Raw genomic sequence first — 22,332 nt, 5'->3', positions numbered from 1 at the left:
AGTCATTATAATAAACTATAATAAGTGTACACTACCAACAAATACGCTAACTATAGTAGGTATAGTTAGGTTGCATTACATTACAAACAATATGATAAACTATAATAGGTATAGTTTATGTTCACTATCACTACCACTATTTGATAAACTATACAATGCATAATTCATGTTCACTATCGCTACCACTATTCGGTGAATTATGATATGTATAGTTTATGTTCACTCCCACTACCACTATTTGATAAACTATAATATGCATAATTCATGAGCACTATCACTACCAATATTTGGTGAATTATGATATGTATAGTTTATGTCCACTACCACTACTTGATGAATTACGATAAGCATAGTCTCGGTCTTTGGTTTTAAGACTACATTCTATCTAGCATTGTTAGTTTTCAGCCATAATTATTAAGTGTATATGCTAGAGTTATATAGAATTTAGTCATGATCGACTTAGAATTGGTGAGCCCGCCTCATCTCCTGTTCCTTGTTTGGTTGTGGACCTAGGGCATACCCATTATATTCAACGGTTTATTTAACTTAAATTTTATACAACTTATATACACTTAGAGATTATACAAGGAAACTATAGGAAATTCTAGCATGCACTATTTATTAATATAGAAACTTACGATTCACTCTTTAAGGCAAATATCAGATTTTCTTTGGAAACACCTTACTAGTATGAACATATTAAGTACAAAACACACACACACACATTTTCGGTCCTGGGATTTAGGACTACATAACTTTTATAAAGAAAATATTGGATTTTCTAGAAAGATACTTTGTCGCTTTTACAAGGAAAACGGTTTCTTTCTCCAACAAAACTCTTATGAACTCACCAACTTAATTGTTGACACTTTTCAAAACTACTTGTATTCTCAGGAAATCAGTGAAACAGGAAAACATCAGCACTTTGAGGATGGGACGTTAAAGCGTCAAACAGTTTATTTTGTTATCATAATGTAATTGATTTTGAAACATGTAATCATATACTATGGTGTAACTTTTTCAATTATATTTATGATGGTTGTATTTACTTTGAGCACTATTATACTCGTTGTTGTGATACTTTACATGAAGTCCTCCACTCCCGGACGTTTCCGCCATCCTTGGTTTGGGGGTGTGACAGTATCACGTGGTTGGATCATGGAAATCATACTTCACTTCCTCCACCTCCTCCGATTATTCTCCTTAAACCAAAAGTTCTTGAAAAATTCAAGGTCACTTAAGCCCTCATGGCAAGCAATGTCTATGTGTGCTCACATCATGGAGATAAAGTCACATATTGACAAGCCGGGAGAGTTAGGTGTCAAGGTCTTGAGGAAGTTAGTTGTTTACTAGGTTCTTCAATCACTTCCTGAGTCACATAGTGAGTTCTTTAAGTACTACTATGGGGCGGACCATGACATGACCCTTAATGATCTTACCTATTTGCTTGATGCTGCTGAATCAACAATGATTTGGAGCACTGGTAAAGCAAATTTGATTGGAAGATCGACTTCCCAAACTTCCATGGACATTGACAATCGTAACATTGGAAATCTAGAAAAGCTTTCTCTTCCCATTCAAAAGGGATCGGCCATAGTCAACTCGGTTGACCAAATGGTAAAGAGAAAGGCTAAGTCTGAGATAGTCCCGTGTACCATTCCCAAAGAGTCCATATGTTTCTATTGCCAAAAGAAGGGGCATTGGTTGCGAAGTTGCCCTATTTACCTGAAAGATCATAAGGTTGGTAAAGTCAAAAAATTTGACTCTACTTCGGGTAAAGTCCACTATCTAACTCTATTAAGTTCCTATTTGGAGATTCTTATTACATGATGTGACTAGGTCACATGTTGATGTTTTAAGAATCAAAGAAAAGAGGAAGCTTAAAGGAAGAATATGTTGATTCTGATCGCGAAGATGGATTTCAATCGCATAATCTGAAGATTAGAATTTTGAGATGTTACTTAAGAGTTGTGATAGATTGCCTAGGAATAAATAACAACAATGTTTTCATATGCATTTGAATGGTAAGGATAAGTTTTTTCCACAAAGTTTTAAAATAAAAGGAAAACGTTTTAATTTTATTTATTTTAAAATATCCTTATAGTGGCGTTTGTGAAAAATTGTTGTTTATATGATTCCATTGATAGAAATATTGGAAAATGGATTTGATTCTTTCGTTTGTTGTAGTGTCATAATTTACCAAATAAGGAAAGATTCTCATCACCCAAGTTTCAGTTGGATATAAACTTGGAATCATGCAATTTGTATTGTATGATGAATGAGAATTTTCATCTTTGGGAAAAAAAGACTAATTCCTTGTTCACATGTATATGTGAGTCAAGTGATGGGCTAGGAGATCGGGTACACTTGGTTGTGCACTGATCAGGTCGACCACAAAGAATGATAAGATTGTTCGTCATGATTTACTAAAGTTTAGTAAATATGGTTGTACTTACAAGTTTAAGTATAATTCTGAAATATTGGAAAAGTTTCAATGTGTGGCAGAACGAATGAGAAGAATCAAATTAGGCAGAAAGATAAAAGCTTCGCCAATCTGAAAAGATGGGAGAGTACTTGAGTATCTTGTTTTATGATTATCTTAGTGATTATGAGACCATATCACAATTGATTCTCTAAGGACATCTTAGTGCATTTGTTTGGCTAAGAAGAGGAATCGCGGATTGTTGAAATGGTTAAAATAAAAAAGATGAATCATACTTCGTTCCAAAACAAGTCTTAGAGTCATATTCCAATATTGTAACTTGAGTGACATAATCGTTAGAAGGTTTATAACACTTGTCAAATGTAGAGTAAAATGTTTTCTTACTCTTGTACATTTGAAATTGGTAAGTTGTGATGTTTTGGATAAAATAAAGACCAACTAAGGCCAATTGTGTGAAGTGTTTTTTTTAATAAGAATCCGCAGTAACTCTTGAATATTTGTTTTGTCAAGGAATGGTTCTTGACATGAGAAACATATATGTCAAGAGGTCAGTGGGAGTCTTAAAGATCTTTAAAAGTTTCAAGAACTAATCAAGATAAAAATCTGTTGTTTATCACTAGCACACGACTTGAGGTTTGTAACCTATCGTGTCAACATTCTTATTTCTGTGCCCATTCCAGTTAAAGTTGACTATGCATCTGAGTTCTACAAGTTCTCTATTGTTTGCATAACTACTTGGAAGCAATGGTAGGCCCTTGTGCTGCCAAGTGGCAAGAAGTTAAGATTGCACAAGTTCAGTCCATATCAGTTTGAATTTGTCACTAACCTTGTCTTGTGATTATGGTTTTGACAAATTCACATGGATAGGAACACATACACCATAAAAGTCTATGTGTCATAAGGTTTCTCTTCGATTCATAAAAAATGATGTTGAGGAAACACTTTTATTCAGTAGATTTTAAGTAGATAGTAATTGTGATATTTGCATTCTCAAAGTCGGTAATGGAGCGTGTGTGGTTAACCGAAACATTAACATGGACTTGTGAGAAATGGCAAAGGTCTAAACAATTGAGACTATGATTACGACATCTCTTTTCATAGTTCTAAATTTTTTTAGACACACATGTGAGCTATCTAACAAAAAGGTGTATGATTTTGATAAAGTTTTATCAAAGCGTCTCGTATCAGAAATCTGAACTTTGGTAAGAAAGTTAATAAACTATTGATTTCAAGAAGTGCATCTGATTTCTGGATACATGTCAAAGCTAGTGGGAGCATAAGTGTTATGCTAATAATTATCATGTTAGTGGGAGCATGATTACTATGTTAAGTATTGCATGTTAGCAATGTTAATTATAGAAAACAAAAGTTTCAATTCGCAAAGTTGCAGGGATTGAAAATTTGTTTTGCTATAATTAAGGGAGAGGAAATTATACTTCATTTCAATTCTAAAAGCTTAGATTGAGATTTTAATCATCTTTAGTTAAGAATATATATATATATATATATATATATATATATATATATATATATATATATACATATATATATATATATATATATATATATATATATATATATATATATATATATATATATATATATATATATATGGATTTTATGTTGGAATGGTTAAACATAAGGAAATTATGTATATATTGCTTTCTCAAAATTCGATTATGATTACGACATCCCTCTTCATAGTCGAATTATGAAAACATGGCAAATAAAAAAAAATATTGTAGCAAAAGACTGGTCTAGGATCATGTCTTTATGTGAGACATCATGAATCGTGTCCCATATGCTTCGGGTATAGGATCGATCACATGTGCTATAATATTTATCCTTTCTAAATTTTCCAAATGCCTAGGGCATTAACAGGGGGAAAGGTCTAGAATTGGATATGACTAAAATGATTAAGCAATTGTCGAGGACAATCTAAGGTTTACCAAAGATTGGTTGCTCATGGTAGTCGGAAGTGTGGTGTAAATTTTGGAAGGACCATATTAACATATTCTGAAAAGAGGAAACTCTTGTTCAGAAGCGATAGTCAAAATGAGAATATGGAAATGTTTCCGTAGGTGGAAGTTATCCATTAAATATGTGTAAGATTAGAAAAACTTAATGCAAGAAGGATGTTCAAAGGAATTTACTTTGAATTTGAGACTTCGTTTCCCTGGAATTGATATCCATTGGAATACTCTGTAATGTCTGTTGACAAGTCTTTGTGACTTTGTGCATAGTCATTACAAGAGGATCAATGCATATAAGTTTAGAACCTAACATATTTCGGTAAATGGAAGGATTTTGGAATTCTCACATTTACGATAAGGATTTGGATTGTGAAATGAGCATCATTGGAATCATGTTCAATTGGTCTATTTCACAAAGTAAGGATCATGGACAAACATAGTGTGCATACTTGGAGTATGGCATAATTATTGTTTGGACAAACATAGTGTGCATGCTTGGAGCATGGCATGACTATTGTTTCAGATTCAAGTATAAAGTTGATTATTCGAAACATTATACAATGAATAATGAGTAATCAATATGGTGTTTAAATAAAAGGTGTTTTATTTACTCTCAAAGGTGCTTGGGGCAATATAGGATTAGTATTATCCTTGTGTTTCACTTTGCATGTTTTTAATTCCTGAATAACTAGGTTATTCAAACTCTCCACAGTTAATCATACTTTGGAAGTAGGTATGAATCAAGACTGTCATGAATGGGTCTATAGTTTGTCTAGGTGGCCTAGACATAGCTGTAGTATCCATGAGTGCTCCTGGAATAATATTCGAGTATTGGATTAAACCCACGCTCATTTGACTCACTTCATGGATTTTATCACGAGTGATCATGAGACGATAATATCTTATATTCTTCAAACGGAGACGTGTGAGTTGTAGTTGCGTGTTGGTTGCACATTGACATATGTAAATGCATTTAGTAACTTGGTTATTATAAAACATATCATTGTGTGTAATTTGATGAGTAATTACAAGCGAACATTTGGGTCGAAGTTTATCCATTCTCTGTACCCTTGGAGGGATAAAAGCAATATATGTGGGCCCCTCGATGATTTGGTGATGACAAACGTAAGTGCTCGGCCGGGCCTGGACTAATTTGATTTGTTCAATTAGTTGGTCGTCACAAATCGGAAATCGGGAAACAACAAATGGACAGAGAGAATGATTATAATCCATGTCTCAGTTCATATGATATCTACAATGGAGGAATATATGATCCCTTATCTAATGGACATGTCATTGACTAGGTCAGAGTTCGATAGCGACTTTTTTAAGAGCTACGATTGCTAGTCGGGATCTTGGAGTCATATGCAATAATAGTTTTAGACTTATCCAAGTGGGAGACTGTGACAACCCGAAAGTGTCTGTCTCTAAGTTACCACGATGATAGAAAGTCAGACTCGTTTCTGCTATCTTTTAGTATTGTTTAGGGTCTGTTTGAGTGTTCTAAGCCTAGTGTATTCAAGTTTTGGGTTTGGGGATGAGTTCTTTTCAGTTCATCGAGTTGCATTCAAGCCGAACACTCCTTCAAAGAGGAGTGTACGGCCGTACACATGGGTGTACGGCCGTACACCCATCCTTGGTCGTGAACTCACCCCATATGTATCATGTTCCTTCACTTTCACCTCAAGAGCTTCTAACCTTAGTGTTTATTTGAGACTTGAGAGTTTGACTCGTTACGGAAACCATTCCCAAGGTGTGTACGGCCGTACACCACCCTATATATATATATATATATATATATATATATATATATATATATATATATATATATATATATACATATATATATATATAAGTGGTGCTCATTCCTTCTCATTTTTCCCTCCTCCCAACTGAGATCGCTCCCATTATCTCTCAACTATCATCGGCCGTGAACACCCCAAAGGCTCCAAAAACATAAGTATTTCAACCTTTAATTTGTTATACTAGAAAGACCATTAGATCCAAGCCTCGATTCTTCACATTTCAGCATCACCTTCATGATCTTGAAGGGTGTGCGGCCATAAATCCTTCAAAGGTTGGCCGTACACACCCTAAAGGAGTCCAAATGAAGTGTTCTACCCATCTCCTTGTTGAACATTAGACCCACTAGTTTCCCCTTGGATCAAATCACCTATTTTGCATGTTTCTTTCATGGGTGTACGGCCGTACACTCATGGCCGTACACACTCACTTGACCGTACACCATGGGCGTACACTCTCCTGTATGGCCGTAAACCCCTTTTAGTCAATCACATGTGATTGTAACACTTAGTTTCAAGTGTTTCATGGTCCCTAAGGGTGTTTCCTTGCATGTTAGTTGTCCAAAACACTAATTACATGCCTATATATGCCATTATATGACAATTAGGACTCGTTTGTGTCTCGGAAATTCATTCGTGGAACTTCTCATCCTACGTGAACCTTCAATCGAATCTAACACATAAGGTGAGTTCATACCCCTATATTTTCTGAGTTTTTAATGTTTTCAGGGGGGGAATACAAGTAAAAGCACAAGTAATCTTGTGTTCAAATATATTATTTTGTTTAATATATTTCCATCATTAATATAATCGAATATAGAAATCAGTTTTACAAAACATGTTAGGATACAAGTCTTCTAAAAGCAGTTTTCAAAACTAAGGAAATGAACTTATGAATTATGAAATAAAAGATATTATTTTATAAAGATTCATGTTAATAAAAAAATGGTTTTCATTGTATTATTCATGGATTCGTTGAGAGAACTACAGTGTGAGACGCCTTGTAACCAGAGTCTACTTGAAGGAGAGCGTGAGTTTGTGTATAGATCTATACGGGAGTGACAATCCCGCACCCTGACTATTAGCTACAGTCAACCGAGGGTGACAAACGTCATTTTTATCGATGTACGTCTGAGTACGTCGTATTGTTGATCGTCCATAGTATGGTTATAAGAATCCGTAGGTGAAACAACGACTCGTCCACGTAATAATGTACTTATCAATCAGTCATCAGGGTTAGTAACTATGTGATGACTTAGTATGTATATCAGGGTAATATGAAATTAACATCCGACTTGCAATAGGATGTGTGATTTCCGCGTCATTTCCTGTTCCTTGTTTGGTTGTGGGCTTAGGGCAGAATCACCCAATCGACTGTTTGTTCGATCTAATTTTATATGACTCGTATGTACTAAGTGATCACAGGAGGGTATTAACAACACTTTCATGATATAGGATACCACGTTTTCAACCAGTTTTATTTATGTAATAAGACTAATATACAATTCTTAAACAATAAAAGTGTGGTAGATACTTGTACTCTTCGATTTGGAATAGATAATTCAATAACTTACATCTAGGGAAAATATGGGATTTTCCGGGATAAACATCAGTATTTTATAAACAACCGGTTTATCATTTTATTCATGAATATTCATTGTTAATTCTATAACTTCTTAGTTTATGCATCCAGGCTATGTATCAAGAATATCTGATAGACCATGGAAAGTGTGGTTTCCGCCTCATTTCCTATTCCTTGTTTGGTTGTGGACTTAGAGCAGATCCACACAATCTATCGTCTATTCGATATGGGTTTATACATAGCTAGTATGAGCTAAGTAGTTATAAAAAAGAATTGGTTAATCATGCATTCAATAAGAAAATAATGGATTTTCTTGAGGAACACTTTCAATAGATATCAAAGGATTAATACAGTTAACTTTATAATTATCTAGTGAATACTTCAGGATTATGTACATGAGGATCCGACAACCAGTGGAATGTGTGGCTTCCGCCTCATTTCCTGTTCCTTGTTTGGTTGTGGGCTTGGGGCAGAACCACACAATCGATTGTTTGTTCGATCTGGATTGTATATGATTTGTATACACTAAGTACTCGCAGGAGGAACTTGTAAGAATCATTTTTACTTAAGTTTTATACATTAGAAAATATAAGATTTTCTGGAGAAACATAATGCACTTTTCGAAAGATCAAAGAACTGTTTTCCAAAACAAAACGCTTATGAACTCACCAGCTTTATGATGATACTCTTTCAAAACCTACTTGTATTCTCAGGACTTTAGTAGACAGGTACACGCCCAGATTCAAGAAGACGGAGCATAGTAGTTCAAGTCTTTACTTGTTATTTACTTTTGGAGTCAATTATGTATGATTCAAATATAATGTAAACATTGTTCTATTAATACAATGGTTGTTGTTGCTTTAATTACTATTATTTAATTGTTGTGATACTGTACATGACGTCCTCCGCCCCCGAATGTTTCCGCCGTTTCGGTTTGGGGATGTGACAGAGACTGTTGGATTAGATGTCTAAGCCCATAACTATTATTGGTATGTATTCGACCCGAGAGTAGCATAGTCCATTTGGGTTGCATAACACCAAGACAATTTGTTAGGATGGACTCTTGAGAGAAAGTTATATATGATTCGTTAATATATTATAAGTTATAATTTATTAATATGAAATCATATGTTTTAATTAGTATTGATCAAGAATTAATTTGGAATTAATTTAGTGATCAAAAGAGACTAATTAAATCTATGGGGACTAACTATGGTAATTAGTTATATTTATATGTGTTGGGCTTATGATCCATGTTGGACCAAGTTTATGTATGGATACATAAAGAGTTGGGCCACATGAACCATGGATCATAAAACCAATGGGTATGGATTTGGGTTATACCCATGACCCTTGGAATCCACAACATATAAATATGAAGTCCATTGCCTAAAAACGCCACTAGAAGTTATTGGAGTCTTTGGAGGTGTTTTTGGTGCATGGAATTCTCTCTCAAGAGTCACCTTTGTCCTAGGTGAGTTGTGATTGCAATTGAGGTGCAACACTTGGGGCACTAAGTTCTTAAAGGCTAAAGTTTTTCATGCAACACCAAATACATCAAGACTTCAAGCCACATAAAAGGTATGTTACTCTAACTAGTATCTTGTATTGTTTATTAAAAAATGCATGCTAGTTATAAGTTTAATGCTTTGAAAACCATTTTCATGTATAATTAGTGAAAACATAGATCCAAGGTATTTAGGGTTGTATGTGCACCATAGGATGTTGTAGTATACTAAAACCCATCACTGCAATCATATGCATGTAAATCCATATCATAGCATTAATACCATAGGAACTTGAATACCTTAAGGACATGTTTATATAAGTTATTTTATATACATACCTTGTAAATCATACTTATTTAAAAGTAAGTTATTTTATGTACATACCTTGTAAATCATACTTATTTAAAAGTTATGAACACTTATATTGAAAACTATACTTTTATAACTCAATATGTAAGCCAAGATAAGTCAAGAGAATTAAGTTTAAATCACAAATGACACACCATAAAGGGGTTTACGGTCTAAGAACATCTAGAACATGAGTTTATGGTCCAAGAACATCTAGAAATTTGGTTCACGGTCCAATATTTATTATTTGTTGCCGTTAATAAAATTATATATTTATATAAATATAAATTATATAATTAGGGTTTAACAGGCTTAGAATTGATAATTTGACTCCATTTCCTGTTCCTTGTTTGGTTGTGGGCTTGGGGTAGAATTATTTATTTGACTGTTTGTTTAATCAAAATTATATAAACAATGTATTTATATAAGTATAAATCCATTTTAAACATGTTAAACAAAAATATAATTTTACAAACTGTTTTAATACCATTTGGGTATAAAATATGATTTACTCGGGATAATCGTATCACAGGTTTTCAATTCATACTTACCGAATTATTTACAATACAAAAGTTTCCATTTTAGTAAAACACAAACATATAAACTATAATAGGTATAGTTTATGGAACTTACATGTTACTTTTCAAATATCACATTACAATAAGGCAAAAAACATAAAAACTATAATAGGTATAGTTTGTGGATCATATATACTACTTTACAGGTTCAGAATAACTTACGGATAACAAACCTATAAATTATATTCAATCTAGTTTATGAGATATACTTACAGTTTATCTATTATAAAGTAACTTTTCATTACTCTACACGTAACTATCAATATAGCATTTGTGAGACTTACTTTAAGTACTTATCTAAGTACCAACCAAGCCCTGAAATTATAACCAGAGTCTCCTTGGGGGAGTGTGTGACACTTGTGTATAGATATATACGGGATTGACAATCCTGCACCTAAGCTTCTTGCAACAGCTAGACCGGCAGGCCTATGGTGACAAATGTCGTACCGATTGCGACGCCTGAAGAACGTCGTGTTCAGGCCATCTTAGGTCATCAAGCATGGTTATAATAACTCACAATTTGGTATTGAACTATACGATTAATGTATGAATAAGTAAACAACTTCACATAGTTTTATTAATAGTAAAACAATAATACAATATTTTTTTACAAGTACAATGGGCAAATCCAGATAGTTACAAATGTAAAATGTTCAAACGAGTACAAACTCAGAATACTATTTTCAGTGTACAGAAAATATACTTTTCATAGTTTTTAATGTAAATTAAAACTACGTTATATCATTCCAGAATACAATAACAATTACAGGTTTTTGAATACAACACTTTACAACAGAAAATATAGTATTTTCTGGGAAAACACACTTTTGTTTTTAAGGAACAAACAACATATTTCAATTACAAACATGCTTATGAACTCACCAACTTAATTGTTGACACCTTTTCAAAACTACTTGTATTCTCAGGAAATCAATAGACAGGTACATCCACGGATTTTTGAGAAGACGGAGCTTCATTGACTCATGTCTTTTAACTTTTTGGTTTCATGTATACAATGACTTGAACACATATGTAAAACTTATACTTTTTCAATACATGATTGTTGTGCTTTGATTACTATTATGCAATTGTTGTGATACTATACATGACATCATCCACCCCAGAACGTTTCCGCCGTTCTGGTTTGGGGGTGTGACAGATTGGTATCAGAGCATTGTTTATAGTGAACTAAGTATATCAAACCATGAAAGATATACAACTATAAATACAATGGGGCTGAAACGCTCTGACTAAAAGTATACTTTTAAAATCTAAGTATTTTATAAGAAGTATACTAACATGCATACATACAAGAAATAGTATCACAGTGAAAACTATTCAAAATTATTTAGATGTTGGACATTACAGTTAAACCTGGACAGTTATGTAATTATATCTAGGATAAATATAGCCTAATCAACTATATTTATTTGAGATACAACCAACACGTGTTTGGGAGTGATCGTGGTGTTGCAACAAGTCTAAAACTTACCAAGCCAATATACCAGAAGAATTCTAGAACCAAACGTAACGTTCAAATACTATAGGAGTATTTTATGACACTATAACACTAAAACAACAAGAGTCAAGAAGGTCATTCTTACTAGAAACAAACATGTGAAAACAAAGAATCATTACTGGTAAATCTATAATTACTAAGTGTATACATAAGAGTTATATATAATTAAGATTTTATAGGCTTAGAATTTGTGATTTAGATTTATTTTTTGTTCCTTGTTTGGTTGTGGACTTAGAGTATGATAACTAATTCGAAGGTCTATTTGGTCTTAATTATGTATGGTTCGTATACACTAAGTGATTATAGGAGGACCTAGTATGGAACACATTATACAAATTCCCTAGAAGTGTTGCTACAAAGTCCATAAACTGGAATTACGATTGTTTACTTATATTACTAAATTCATGTTGTAAATCGCAAAACACTATGGAAGTCAGAATATGATGTGTTTAGAACTAATATATATTTGTTTAATATCACCTGACTCATAATTGCTATAGAAAGCTTATCATAACTTTTCTCTTAAATTATTTTAGAGAATGATTCCTCCAAGAAAGTCTAACAGAAAGAAAAACAATCCACCAAATCCACCACCACCACCACCTCCACAGTATGATGATGCTGTCTTTCAAGCAGCAGTATGATGTTGTTGTCTTTCAAGCCAGTAGTAGCAGTGGAGTTGGCAGTGGTGCTCACAATTCAAATCTTGGGGAAAGTCTTGGACACCCTAGGGAGTGTTCATATAAAGAATTTACGAATGCTAAACCCAAATATTTCGATGGCACCGGAGGTGTCATTGCTCTGACTCGCTGGTTCGAGAAAACCGAATCAGTATTCAAAATATGTGCTTGCCCTGAAGCAAGCAAAGTAAAGTTTGTAGCATGCACCTTCCTAGACAGAGCCCTCCTGGTGGAATGGCTATGTCAAATCGCTATCTCTCCTAGTAGCCAATGCCATGAGCTGGGAAGACTTGAAAGTTCTGATGCTGGTAGAATATGGCCCCAGAGGCGAGATTCAAAAGTTAGAGCAGGAGCTTTGTAGTTTAACGATGAAGGACTCCGATATTACTGCTTATACTGCCAGATTTAGTGACCTGGCTCTACTGTGTCCCGGGATGGTCACCCTAGAGAGTAAGAAAGTAGAGAGATACATCTAGGGGTTAACTCCCCCGACTCAAGGAAACGTTATTGCTGCCAACCCCCTTACATTTGACAGCGCCAAGCATCTGGCTTAGACACTTGTAGATCATGGAGTTCGTCAAGGCTCCATGCCAGCTGTTCCAGAAAAGTCCAAAGAAGGAGGCAGCAAAAAGAAATTATGGAATAAACGAAAGGGGCAGTCATCACAAGAGCCTTCTAAGAAGCAACAAACGGCGGCAGTACACACTGCTATTGATCCAGCTACTGTTCCTACTTTTACTCCTACCACTGTTTCCACCACTTCAGCAATCCCGAATCGATTTGCTGGAACTTTTCCAAAGTGCAACAAATGCAACATCCATCACACGGGAGTTTTCAGGGAAATGCACTGTAAGAACTGCAACAGAAAGGGGCACACCGCCCGTTTCTGTAAAGCACCCACACAACCAATCTCTCAAGTCCCTGTCGAAAGAGTTAGTCAAGCTTGTTTTGAGTGTGGCGAAACTGGGCACTTCAGGAGAAACTGGCCAAAGTTAAAGAATGTTGGTGGTGTAGGGAGAATTCTGGCAATTGGCCATGAAGAAGCAATGACAGATCCTAACGTGGTTACCGATACGTTTCTTCTCAACAATTCTTACGCATGCATTCTTTTCAATAGTGGTGCGGAGAAAAGCTTCGTGAGTCATAAATTCAAACATCTACTAAAACAAAATCCTCAATCACTAAAAGAGACATTCACAGTAGAGATGGAAAACGGAAAGATCGAGAGCACAAATGACATATACATAGGATGCACACTTACTCTAAACAACCATTCATTTCAAATTGACCTTATGCCGGTCCCAATTAAAAGCTTTGACATTATAATCGGCATGGATTGGTTATGTCTTCACCGTGATGATATCCTATGTTTTGAAAGAGCCATTCGTCTTAATCTGCCAAGTAATGAATCTCTCGTTATCTATAACGACAAATCCGGTGCTAATCTTCAAATCATTTCTTGGGTCAAGGCCCAGAAGTATCTTCGCAAGGATTATTGTGCCTTCTTAGCTCACGCCGTTGATAAGACACAAGAAGTAAAAAGCATCAAGGATATCCCTGAAGTTCGTGATTTCTCTGATGTATTCCCTGACGATCTCTCAGGAATTCCTCCTGAACGCCAAGTCGAATTCCGAATCGACTTGATTCCCGGAGCTACCCCCGTAGCTAAATCCCCATATCGTCTTGCACCGTCAGAGATGCATGAATTTTCCAGCCAGTTGAACGGACTTCTCAGCGAAGGCTTCATTAGACCAAGCTTCTCACCCTGGGGAGCACCGGTCTTGTTCGTGAAAAAGAAGGATGGATCGTTCCGAATGTGCATAGACTATTGCGAACTAAACAAACTTACCCTTAAGAACTGATACCCTCTACCACGGATAGACGACCATTTCGATCAACTTCAAGGGGCAAGTTTCTTCTCCAAAATTGACCTGAGATCAGGGTACCATCAGTTACGAGTCCAATAGGCCGATATCCCAAAGACCGCTTTTGTAACTCGCTTTTAGAACTCACTACCGCTTTAACGAATGCGCCCGCAGTGTTCATGGACCTGATGAGCCGTATGTGTCAACCTTACTGAGACAAGTTCGTTATAGTTTTCATTGACGATATACTAGTCTATTCCCGAAGTAAGGAAGAACACATCCAACACTTACGACAAGTCTTGGAAACCTTAAGAGCAGAGAAATTGTATGTGAAGTTCTCGAAGTGTGAATTTTAGATTCGTAAGGTGGAATTCCTAGGTCATGTAGTCAGCAAGGAAGGGATACATGTTGATCCCTCCAAGATTAAGGCTATCGAAAACTGGGCGACCCCATGAACCCCAACAAAAATTCGTTAGTTTCTAGGTCTCACTGGCTACTACAGAAGGTTCATCCAAAACTTCTCAAAGACCGCGAAGCCACTCACCACCTTGACCCATGTCACACCCCCAAACCGAATTGGCGGAAACATTCGGGGGCGTTGGACGTCATGTCAAGTATCACAACACATGCAGTATAGTAATCAAAGTACAACAACCATTGCATTAATAGTATAAGTTTTTACATAGGTTACATTTAGCAGCAACATCAAAAGTAGATATAGAGAATAACATAAGATGCAGCTCGGTACAAGGCTGACTTCGCAAAAGCTCCCGGAGTGTACCTGTCTACTGATGACCTGAGAATACAAGTTATTTTGAAAGAGAGGATCAGCATTTTAATGTTGGTGAGTCCATAAGTATTTTAATGACATTGATATAAATACATGTTTTTCCTCAAAATAATCTCATAAAAGTTTATAAGGTATTTGAATTCCTTCTAGAAAATCCTATATTTTCTATTAAAAGTAGTCTTCTACCAAGACTCGACTGTTTCATGTTTAAAAGAATGAGTTTCTCTATTAAAAGCTGTCTTTTACCAAGACTCGACTGGTTCATGTTTAAAAGAATGAATTTCTCTATTAAAAGCAGTCTTCTACCAAGACTCGACTGATTCATGTTTAAAAGAATGAGTTTCTCTACTAAAAGCAGTCTTCTACCAAGACCCGACTGTTTTGTGTTTAAAGAGTATTTTTCCCATATGTTACTATCATTATCAAAATATAGTTTTACATTATCGTTTTATATCAAAAACGTTCTAAGTTTAATGTATTAGGGAAAATATTATAGTACCGTAGTTTTATATGTAGAAACTACCGTGGTACTCATTACCTTAAGGCCATGAATTATAAGGTAAATGTGAAGATACTTGTAACCATACTGATTGACGGATGTAAACACGACGACCTGCTGGCGTCGAAATAAATGTGACATTTGTCACCCCTTGGCTTGGTCGGTCGGGACTGTAGCTAGCAGTCAGGATGTGGGATGGTTTGTCCCGTATAGATCTATACACACAATGCCCGCTCTCCCTCCAGGAGACTCTGGTTACCAACTCGACAACGGTGAAATCCGCGTCATGAGGATGTATCTCGTGTTTTGATTGCTATATACGTTTCTTTTTACTAAAAGTACATGTTTTAGAATATTGATATAGCCAGTTTCTCCTCATAAAAGTTATTGTTGATTTCTAAACTATACCTATTATAGTTTACTTGAGAGGTTATCTAGGTACCTTTGCTACCCAAAGGCGTTGAACTGGAGTAAGAGTTTTAATATCTAAAAAAATATACATAATATATAACTAGGACTTCAACGACACTCGGACAAATAACCGGATACTCTAAGTCCACAACCAAACAAGGAATAGGAAATAAAGCGGGTTATGAGTCCTAAGTCCTTCAAACCCTACTTATATAACTATATCTATATAGACATGAATCTAATAAGAATATAAGTTTAAAAGACTTTGATAAAAGTTTAGTAATTTAAAAAGAGATTATAGTTGATTTGAAAGTAATCTATGAAAACCTTTAGCTGAATAAAACAGTTTAACATGCAAGAATCTATTTGATTGACAGTTATTAATCACATGTGATTGATATAATAACTTAATAGTTCAACTTGTATCCCCCCCCCCCATAAAAGCATTTAAAATCATTTCAAAGGTTGATTAAGGGGGGTATGAACTCAACTGAAGTGAGTAACTCGAAAGAAAGAATGATATAGGATCCTCGGGTGTCGAATGAAGTCGTGAGCTCAAACGGATCCTAGTTTAACATGTAATAACACATATGTGAATACACTTAGGGTATATAACCACTAAAGGACACATGCACACACCTTAGGGACATGAAAACACTTATAATAAAGTGTTACAAACACCTATTGAAGTCCCTAAAGGAGTGTAGGGCCTTAGATTTGAGTGTAAGGCCACCAAACTCGACTTTTATGTGTGTGCGGCCAGGTGTACGGCCAGGGTGTGTGGGCAGCATGCGTGTGCGGTTGCACACAGGAGTGTGCGGCCGTATAGAGTTTGTGTGCGGCCGTACATAGGAGTGTGCGGCCGTACACTCTTCATTCATGCACAAAATGTCGATTTTCGGGTGTTTCAAAGCCAAAACCAAGTCCAACTAGCAAATGAAGGCCAAACTATTCACCTTGGAGAGTCTTTGAGGTGTGTTCGGCCACCTTATGAAGGTGTGCGGCCGTACACCTTCAAGTGATGAAGAACACGAAGAACATGAAGAACATGAAGAGTTTTAGGCTTAGATTAAGGTGTCTTACCAGTATAACAAGCTGAATGATGGAGTAATTCACGTTCTTGAGGCCTTTAGAGTGTTTTTGGATGAAGTTTTTAGAGAGAGAAAGTAGAGAGAGAAAGTAGAGGAATGAAAGAAGAGGGTCACCTTATATATATAAGGGTGAGTGTGTGGCTGGGTGTGCGGCTGGCTGGCCGCACACGCGGGTGTGTGGCCGCACACACCTTCTTTGGTGTGTTTGGCCCGATTTTGTGATGCTACACACTTTCAATCCCTTCTCAAGACTCATACCTAGGTTATACTAAATCTAGAACACTCATATAGACCCACAATTTCGTTAAAAGATAGCAAAACGAAGGCTGACACTCGGCTGAGTTGAATAGCTGAACTTTACAAGACAAGGATTTTCGGGTTATCACAACCCAGAAGGGTGTAACCTTCAGTTGGGAAGAGAAACAAGAAACTGCTTTCCAAACACTAAAGCAAGCCCGCTGCAGCGCACTGATCTTGTCCCTCCCAGAAGGGACGTAAGATTTCGTAGTCTACTACGATGCATCCAAACAAGGGCTAGGCTGCGTTCTTATGCAACGAGGAAAAGTCATATCCTATGCCTCGAGATAGCTTAAGAACCATGAAGTCAATTATACCACACACGACCTTGAATTGGGAGCAGTGGTTTTTGTTCTGAAGATTTGGAGGCATTACCTGTACGGTACGAAATGCACAATCTTTACTGATCACAAAAGCCTTCAGCACATATTCGAACAGAAAGAACTGAACATGAGACAACGATGATGGGTAGAACTACTCAATGATTACGAATGTGAGATTTGCTATCATCTCGACAAAGCCAATGCGGTTTTGGCAATCACTGTAAAAGTCCTTGGGAACCAATCTTAACATGAGTACAGCGTACCATCCTCAGACTGATGGGCAAAACGAAAGAACGATACAAATGTTGGAAGACATGTTGAGAGCTTGTGTGATAGATTTTGGTAAAGCTTAGGATACCCATTTACCACTCGTCGAATTCTCGTACATCAACAACTATCACACTAGCATCAAAGTTGCTCCCTTTGAATCTCTCTATGGCCTTAAGTGCAGATCTCCTCTGTGCTGAGCTGAAGTGGTGGATACGCAACTCGCCCAAAAGCAAATACATGACAGTACACTAACCGGTCCCGAGATCATTCGCAAAACCACAGAAAATATTGTCCAAATTCGGGAACGGTTGAAAGCTTCTAGAGATAGATAGAAGAGTTATGCGGATAAACGACGAAAACCCTTGGAATTCCAAGTTGGTGACCGTGTCTTGTTAAAGGTCTCACCTTGGAAAGGAATGGTACGTTTCGGTAAACGTGGAAAACTAAATCCAAGGTACATTGGACCATTCGAGATTCTTGCTAGAATTGGTCTGGTTGCTTATAAACTCAAACTAGCACATGAACTCAATAACATTCATCCTATTTTTCATGTCTCTAATCTCAAGAAATGTTTGTCTGATGAGACTCTTGTAATCCCACTCGACAAAATCGAGTTAAATGAGAGTCTACACTTCGTAGAAGAACCAGTGGAGATCATGGATAGGGAAGTCAAAAGAACAAAACAAATCTGTATACTAATAGTGAAGTTTCGTAGGAAAGCCAAGCGGGGACCTGAATTCACTTTGGAACGGGAAGATCAAATGAAACAAAAGTATCCACATCTTTTCCCTAGTTCATGAGTACCACTTTAAAAACAATTTTGGGATGAAATTCCCTCTAACGGGGGGATAATGTAACAACCCGTAATTTCAAATCAATGTAAGTTGAACTTATTCGAATAAAAGTTTAACCTACAATTATATGCATGTAAATCCATATCATAGCATTAATACCATATGAACTTGAATACCTTAAGGACATGTTTATATAAGTTATTTTATATACATACCTTGTAAATCATACTTATTTAAAAGTTATGAACACTTATATTGAAAACTATACTTTTATAACTCAATATATAAGCCAAGATAAGTCAAGAGAATTAAGATTAAATCACAAATCACACACCATAAAGGGGTTTACGGTCAAAGAACAACTAGAAAATGAGTTTATGGTCCAAGAACATCTAGAAAGTTGGTTCACGGTCCAATATAATAAACAATAAGAGTGTTCACGGTTAGGACCAAACCGTGAACACCATTTGAACAAAGAACCAAAGCCATGAACCCTTTTCAAGTAAGAAAAAGCAACCGTGAACACATAAATGAATAGAATTCAAACCGCGAACAACAAATGGATTGAAAGTCAAACCGTGAACAACCATTTAGGAATAAAAATCAAGCCGTAAACACTTCATACTTGGGAGCATTTTGACCGTGAACACATCAAATATCTTCAAAATCTTATCTAAGGTTAACTTCCCAATGTGATTACACTGTAACCATACCTTCACCGCCTCATGAATTTACTTCATACTTAAGGATCAAATGAAATCATTTGTCACATACAGTAAACGTATTACACTCATATGCTCTCAAAACAAATAGCATATCCATCGTATCTGCAAACAGTTACCCAGTTAGCCTTCAAACTTTCAAACTTCATTTGAACATTCAAATCAATACCCATGAATCTCTTCACTACTTGTAAGTAGTCTATACAATCAAATAGTATTATCATGTTAAATTACTAGTTAGCTAATTTATGAATACAATTATATGTAAAATATAGCTAGGATACGGTTAATCACACATATTCTATACCGGGAATCATCACAACCACATCGAAACTAACCAAGAACTCACACACGAGGTGAGTTCATACCCTTACGTTTTCATGATTTTTCACAGTTTTAGGGGGGGGGGGGAATACAAGTGTAACACAAGACATTGTGTTGATATATAAATGTTTTCAATATTTATTATTTGTTGTCGTTAATAAAATTATATATTTATATAAATATAAATTATATAATTAGGGTTCAACACGCTTAGAATTGATAATATGACTCCATTTCCTGTTCCTTGTTTGGTTGTGGGATTGGGGTATAATTATTTATTCGACTGTTTGTTTAATCAAAATTATATAAATATTGTATTTATATAAGCGTAAATCCATTTTAAACATGTTAAACAAAAATATAATTTTACAAACTATTTTAATACCATTTGGGTATAAAAACTGATTTACACGGGATAATCGTATCACAGGTTTTCAATTTATACTTACCGAATTATTTACAATACAAAAGTTTCAATTTTAGTAAAACACAAACATATAAACTATAATAGGTATAGTTTATGGAACTTACATGTTACTTTTCAAAGATCGGATTACAATAAGGAAAACTATAATATGTATAGTTTGCGGATCATATATGCTACTTTACAGCTTCAGAATAACTTACGGATAACAAACCTATAATTTATATTCAATCTAGTTTATGACATATACTTACAGTTTATCTATTATAAAGTAACTTTTCATTATTCTACACGTAACCGTCAATATAGCATTTGTGAGTCTTACTTCAAGTACTTATCTAAGTACCAACCAAGCCCTGAAATTATAACCAGAGTCTCCTTGAGGGACAGCGTGACACTTGTGTATAGATCTATATGGGACTAAAAATCCCGGGCCTATGCTTCTTGCAATAGCTAGGTCGGCAGGCCTGTGGAGACAAATATCGTACCGATTGCGACGCCTAAAGGACGTCGTGTTCAGGCCATCTTAGGTCATCAAGCATGGTTATAATAACTCACAATTTTGTATTGAATTATACGATTAGTGTATGAATAAGTAAACAACTTCACATAGTTTTATTAAATAATAAAACTATAATACAATATTTTTTTACAAGTACAATGGGCAAATCCAGATAGTTACAAATGTAAAATGTTCAAACGAGTACAAACTCAGAATACTAGTTTCAGTGCAGAGAAAATATACTTTTCATAGTTTTAATGTGAATTAAAAACTACGTTATATCATTCCAGAATACAATAACAATTACAGGTTTTTGAATACATTACTTTACAACAGAAAATATAGGATTTTCTAGGACAACACACTTTCGTTTTTAAGGAACAAACAACATATTTCCATTACAAACATACTTATGAACTCACCAGCTTAATTGTTGACAACTTTTCAAAACTACTTTAATTCTTAGGAAATCAGTAGACAGGTACATCCACGGATTTTTGAGAAAACGGAGCTTCATTGACTCATGTCTTTTAAATTTTTGGTGTCATGTATACAATGACTTGAACACATATGTAAAACTTATACTTTTTCAATACATGGTTGTTGTGCTTTGATTACTATTATGCAATTGTTGTGATACTATACATGACGTCTGTCACAACAAGCATTTTGCTAGGAAATTCTACCATCATGTAATCATTCACCTAGTGTAATAACTTGTACTCTAAGCGAATATCATACTCTATGCTCATTCAAATACATCTCATAAGTTCAACTAAGGGCTGAAAACCCTAGAAATCCCGGTTCAAGTTCATTATGAACTAGAATTCTCTTATTGGGCCTAATCGACCAATAAATCTCCCACTCGACTACTTTGGGCCTAGGAACACTAATTGGGCTCTAATTGGACCCAGTTCTTGAAACTATAACATTTTGGGCCCTTTGGGCCTAGAATGATCCATTCTACCTCTAATGGATCTTAAACCACCTAATGAACTTTTAATGGGCCGTGAACCACTTTAAGATCCCGATGGACCGAAAAATAATATTGGGCCTATGAAATTCGAACAAAGCCAAGAGTTTGAGCCAAAACCATTTTTCCTTCATCCCATTAGGACCATTCTCAGCCCATGGTAAAAAAAAGAGAAAAGAAATGGAAGAGGGAGGGATTAGATTATTGACAACACATAATTGTTTAACATATATCTAGAAATCACATATATCTATGAAGCTCATTATCCTCCATGCAAAAAAAAAAAAATATCACTCCTTCCCTCTCTTCATAATGCTCTAGGCCAAGAGCATACCCAAACACACACATACTTTCAAAAATCTTTCAAACACACTCTCAAGAACATTTTCCCCATTCCTCTCAAAATTTTCGAAGTTGTGAGCTTTCCATGAAGGTTTTCCATCCAAAATCACTTCAAGTTACACTCTTGTGGTAATATCTTGCAAACTTAAGTTGGTTTACTTCATATTTAGCTAAATCACTCAATATCAACACCTATTCTCGTGATTTTGCTTCTTATAACTTCTTAAGTTCGAGATCCACTCAAGAAAGCTTGCTAAAGGCCAAGATCCTTC

The sequence above is a fragment of the Lactuca virosa genome, chromosome 8 (assembly GCF_052849685.1).
Source record: "Lactuca virosa cultivar CGN04683 chromosome 8, Lactuca_virosa_CGN04683_v6, whole genome shotgun sequence".
Classification (NCBI taxonomy): Eukaryota; Viridiplantae; Streptophyta; class Magnoliopsida; order Asterales; family Asteraceae; genus Lactuca; species Lactuca virosa.
The sequence above is the reverse complement of the archived record's forward strand: the minus strand, read 5'-3'. Positions refer to the sequence as shown.